General features: G+C 28.4%; 1 long non-coding RNA gene across 1 annotated transcript; it reads right to left on the reverse strand.

Moving 5' to 3' along the window:
• Positions 1-3550: 3550 nt before the first annotated feature.
• On the reverse strand, positions 3551-5380 carry LOC149724391 (uncharacterized). The gene is made up of 2 exons (XR_016386711.1): positions 3858-5380; positions 3551-3801 (listed from the first exon to the last, which is right to left on the reverse strand). It is a non-coding gene; the product is annotated as an uncharacterized LOC149724391 (long non-coding RNA).
• Between the last annotated feature and the right edge of the window lie 906 nt (positions 5381-6286).

The following is a 6286-nucleotide window of genomic DNA, read 5'->3' on the forward strand; positions in this document are numbered from 1 at the left end:
AGTAGGTTTTTTGCATATATATATCTAATATAGTAGGTTTTTTGCATATATATGATCTAATATAGTAGGTTTTTTGCATATATATGATCTAATATAGTAGGTTTTTCATATATTGATCTAATATAGTAGATTTTTCGCATATATATGATCTAATATAGTAGGTTTTTTGCATATATATGATCTAATATAGTAGGTTTTTCGCATATATTTGATCTAATATAGTAGGTTTTTCGCATATATATGATCTAATATAGTAGGTTTTTCGCATATATTTGATCTAATATAGTAGGTTTTTCGCATATATATGATCTAATATAGTAAGTTTTTTGTATATTTGTTCTAATATAGTAGATTTTTTCGCATATATATGATCTAATATAGTAGATTTTTCGCATATATATGATCTAATATAGTAGTTTTTTATATATTGTTCCAATATAGTAGATTTTTCGCATATATATGATCTAATATAGTAAGTTTTTTTGTATATTTGTTCTAATATAGTAGGTTTTTTGTATATTTGTTCTAATATAGTAGGTTTTTTCATATATATGATCTAATATAGTAGATTTTTCGCATATATATGATCTAATATAGTAGGTTTTTTGCATATATATGATCTAATATAGTAGGTTTTTCGCATATATTTGATCTAATATGTAGGTTTTTCGCATATATATGATCAATATAGTAATTTTTTTGTATATTTTCTAATATAGTAGATTTTTCGCATATATTTGTTCTAATATAGTAGGTTTTTTCATATATATGATCTAATATAGTAGATTTTTCGCATATATATGATCTAATATAGTAAGTTTTTTTATATATTTGTTCCAATATAGTAGATTTTTCGCATATATATGTTCTAATATAGTAAGTTTTTTGTATATTTGTTCTAATATAGTAGGTTTTTCGCATATATATGATCTAATATAGTACGTTTTTTTGTATTTTATTCTAATATAGTAGATTTTTTATTTATTTGTTCCAATATAGTAGGTTTTTCGCATATATATGATCTAATATAGTACGTTTTTTTGTATATTTGTTCTAATATAGTAGGTTTTTCGCATATATATGATCTAATATAGTACGTTTTTTGTATATTATCTAATATAGTAGATTTTTATTTATTTGTTCCAATATAGTAGGTTTTTCGCATATATATGATCTAATATAGTAAGTTTTTTATTTATTTGTTCTAATATAGTAGGTTTTTTGTATATTTGTTCTAATATAGTAGGTTTTTTGCATATATATCATCTAATATAGTAAGTTTTTTTGTATATTTGTTCTAATATAGTAAGTTTTTTGTATATTTGTTCTAATATAGTAGGTTTTTTGCATATATATGATCTAATATAGTAGATTTTTCGCATATATTTGATCTAATATAGTATATTTTTCGCATATGTATGTTCTAATATAGTAGGTTTTTCGCATATATATGATCTAATATAGTAGGTTTTTTTGTATATTTGTTCTAATATAGTAAGTTTTTTTGTATATTTGTTCTAATATAGTAGGTTTTTTGCATATATATGATCTAATATAGTAATTTTTTTTGTATATTTGTTCTAATATAGTAGATTTTTCGCATATATTTGTTCTAATATAGTAGGTTTTTTGCATATATATGATCTAATATAGTAGGTTTTTTGCATATATATGATCAAATATAGTAAGTTTTTTTTATTTGTTCCAATATAGTAGATTTTCGAATTTTCGCATATATATGATCTAATATAGTAGGTTTATCGCATATATATGATCTAATATAGTAAGTTTTTTATATATTTGTTCCAATATAGTAGATTTTTTGCATATATATCATCTAATATAGTAGGTTTTTCGCATATATATGATCTAATATAGTAAGCTTTTTTGTATATTTTTCTAATATAGTAGATTTTTCGCATATATATGATCTAATATAGTAAGTTTTTTTTATATATTTGTTCCAATATAGTAGATTTTTTGCATATATATCATCTAATATAGTAGATTTTTTGCATATATATGATCTAATATAGTATATTTTTCGCATATGTATGTTCTAATATAGTAGGTTTTTCGCATATATATGATCTAATATAGTAAGTTTTTTTGTATATTTTTTCTAATATAGTAGTTTTTTGCATATATATGATCTAATATAGTAAGTTTTTTTTATATATTTGCTCCAATATAGTAGATTTTTTGCATATATATCATCTAATATAGTAGGTTTTTTGCATATATGATCTAATATAGTATATTTTTCGCATATGTATGTTCTAATATAGTAGTTTTTCGCATATGTATGATCTAATATAGTAAGTTTTTTTGTATATATGTTCCAATATAGTAGGTTTTTCGCATATATATGATCTAATATAGTAAGTTTTTTTATATATTTGTTCCAATATAGTAGATTTTTCGCATATATATGATCTAATATGGTAAGTTTTTTTATATTTTTTCTGATATAGTAGTTTTTTTGCATATATATGATCTAATATAGTAGATTTTTCGCATATATATGATCTAATATAGTAAGTTTTTTTATATATTTGTTCCAATATAGTAGATTTTTCGCATATATATGTTCTAATATGGTAGGTTTTTTGTATATTTTTTCTAATATAGTAGTTTTTTGCATATATATCATCTAATATAGTAGATTTTTCGCATATATATGATCTAATATGGTAAGTTTTTTTGTATATTTTTTCTAATATAGTAGTTTTTTGCATATATATCATCTAATATAGTAGATTTTTTGCATATATATCATCTAATATAGTAGGTTTTTTCATATATTTGTTCTAATATAGTAGGTTTTTTGCATATATGATCTAATATAGTAAGTTTTTTTTATATATTTGTTCCAATATAGTAGATTTTTTGCATATATATCATCTAATATAGTAGGTTTTTTTCATATATTTGTTCTAATAAAGTAGGTTTTTCGCATATATATGATCTAATATAGTAGGTTTTTCATATATTGTTCTAATAAAGTAGGTTTTTTGCATATATATGATCTAATATAGTAGATTTTTGCATATATATCATCTAATATAGTAGGTTTTTTCATATATTTGTTCTAATAAAGTAGGTTTTTTGCATATATATGATCTAATATAGTAGGTTTTTGCATATATATGATCGAATATAGTAAGCTTTTTTATATATTTGTTCCAATATAGTAGGTTTTTTACATATATATGATCTAATATAGTAAGTTTTTTATATATATGATCTAATAGTAGGTTTTTGCATATATATGATCGAATATAGTAAGCTTTTTATATATTTGTTCCAATATAGTAGGTTTTTTTACATATATATGATCTAATATAGTAAGTTTTTTTATATATATGATCCAATATAGTAGGTTTTTTGCATATACAACTACTTCTACTTACCATAAGATATACATAATATATGTACAATGTTATAATTTTATTAGTAAATATTTTTTATATATTAGATGAAAGTCAGCGTGAAAGTCAGCACTGCGAATAAAGAAACAATTCAACACGATCCTGGATGGGACAATAAATTAAACATTTCGTTTTTATTCATTTTTAAAATGCAGCACTTTGTAATTGCATGTGTACACATAGTAAAATTGGTGTTTCGCAAATACAATACAACTGTTCGCTGGCGAGCATCGTACTAGATTGTAGTCTGTGCCCAATCAAGTAAGTTGCTCCACCGTTTCCACTGCTACAAGAGAATCAGCTCTTATGCTCTCTAGGAGTTCGAAGCAGAAATGCAACTGAGATGAGAAATCTACACCACGATTGATGCCTGAAATAAATTTTGCTATTACTATTTTAATAGGGTCGAAACCACTACTCTCCTACCTGATTATCATTAATCGTATTTAAAACATAATTTGTGATTTAACATCCTATGATAAACATCAATTTTTAACATTACCCAAAATCTGTGTAATAAAAACTAAACTTTTAACAATATAATGGTAAAACCTGTAAGTGAAAATATCACCACTTATTACCACCAACCACTAATTACAACCAATTACCACAAATTACCACCAACCACTAATTACCACCAATTATCACCAACCACTAAATACCACCAACCACTAATTACCACCAATTACCACCAACCACTAAATACCACCAACCACTAATTACCACCAATTACCACCAACCACTAAATACCACCAACCACTAATTACCACCAACCACTAATTACCACCAACCACTAATTACCACCAACCACTAATTACCACCAACCACTAATTACCACCAATTACTACCAACCACTAATTTCCACCAACCACTAATTACTACCAACCACTAATTACCACCAATTACGACCAGCCTCTAATTACCACCAACCACTAATTACGACCAACCATTAATTACCACCAATTACGACCAACCACCAATTACCACCAACCACTAATTACCACCAACCACTAATTACGACCAACCATTAATTACCACCAATTACGACCAACCACTAATTAATACCAATTACCATCAACCACCAATTACCACTAAGCGATAAACCGATTAAAACACAAGAAACTCAGAAAATTGCCTCCACCGAACGAAAAAACGGTAGGCACGTGGTAAATTGCCTTCATCACATCAATGGTAAATTGCCTTCATCACACTAAGAAAAACGGTAGGCACATGGTAAATTGCCTTGATCACACGAAAAAAAAACGGAAGGCACATGGTAAATTGCCTTCATCACACTAAGAAAAACGGAAGGCACATGGTAAATTGCCTTCATCACACTAAGAAAAACGGTAGGCACATGGTAAATTACCTTCATCACACTAAGAAAAACGGAAGGCACATGGTAAATTGCTTTTATTACACGAAAAAAACGGTAGGCACATGGTAAATTGCCTTCATCACGCGAAAAAAACGGTAGGCACATGGTAAATTGCCTTCATCACACTAAGAAAAACGGAAGGCACATGGTAAATTGCCTTCATCACACTAAGAAAAACGGTAGGCACATGGTAAATTGCCTTCATCACATTAAGAAAAACGGAAGGCACATGGTAAATTGCTTTTATTACACGAAAAAAACGGTAGGCACATGGTAAATTTCCTTCATCACACTAAGAAAAACGGTAGGCACATGGTAAATTGCTTTTATTACACGAAAAAAACGGTAGGCACATGGTAAATTGCCTTCATCACACTAAGAAAAACGGAAGGCACATGGTAAATTGCCTTCATCACGCTAAGAAAAACGGTAGGCACATGGTAAATTGCCTTCATCACACTAAGAAAAACGGAAGGCACATGGTAAATTGCTTTTATTACACGAAAAAAAAACGGTAGGCACATGGTAAATTGCCTTCATCACACTAAGAAAAACGGAAGGCACATGGTAAATTGCCTTCATCACACTAAGAAAAACGGTAGGCACATGGTAAATTGCCGTCATCACACGAAAAAAACGGTAGGCACATGGTAAATTGCTTTCATCACACAAAAAAAACGGAAGGCACATGGTAAATTGCCTTCATCACACTAAGAAAAACGGTAGGCACATGGTAAATTGCCTTCATCACACTAAGAAAAACGGTAGGCACATGGTAAATTGCCTTCATCACACTAAGAAAAACGGTAGGCACATGGTAAATTGCCTTCATCACACGAAAAAAAACGGCAGGCACATGGTAAATTGCCTTCATCACACTAAGAAAAACGGTAGGCACATGGTAAATTGCCTTTATCACACGAAAAAAACGGCAGGCACATGGTAAATTGCCTTTATCACACGAAAAAAAAAACGGCAGGCACATGGTAAATTGCCTTCATCACACGAAAAAAACGGTAGGCACATGGTAAATTGCTTTTATTACACGAAAAAAACGGTAGGCACATGGTAAATTGCCTTCATCACACTAAGAAAAACGGAAGGCACATGGTAAATTGCCTTCATCACGCTAAGAAAAACGGTAGGCACATGGTAAATTGCCTTCATCACACTAAGAAAAACGGAAGGCACATGGTAAATTGCTTTTATTACACGAAAAAAACGGTAGGCACATGGTAAATTGCCTTCATCACACTAAGAAAAACGGAAGGCACATGGTAAATTGCCTTCATCACACTAAGAAAAACGGTAGGCACATGGTAAATTGCCTTCATCACACTAAGAAAAACGGTAGGCACATGGTAAATTGCCTTTATCACACGAAAAAAAAACGGCAGGCACATGGTAAATTGCCTTTATCACACGAAAAAAAACGGCAGGCACATGGTAAATTGCCTTCATCACACTAAGAAAAACG

Source organism: Ciona robusta, unplaced genomic scaffold (genome assembly GCF_009617815.1).
Source record: "Ciona robusta unplaced genomic scaffold, ASM961781v2 AP042732.1".
In the NCBI taxonomy this organism is placed as follows: domain Eukaryota; kingdom Metazoa; phylum Chordata; class Ascidiacea; order Phlebobranchia; family Cionidae; genus Ciona; species Ciona robusta.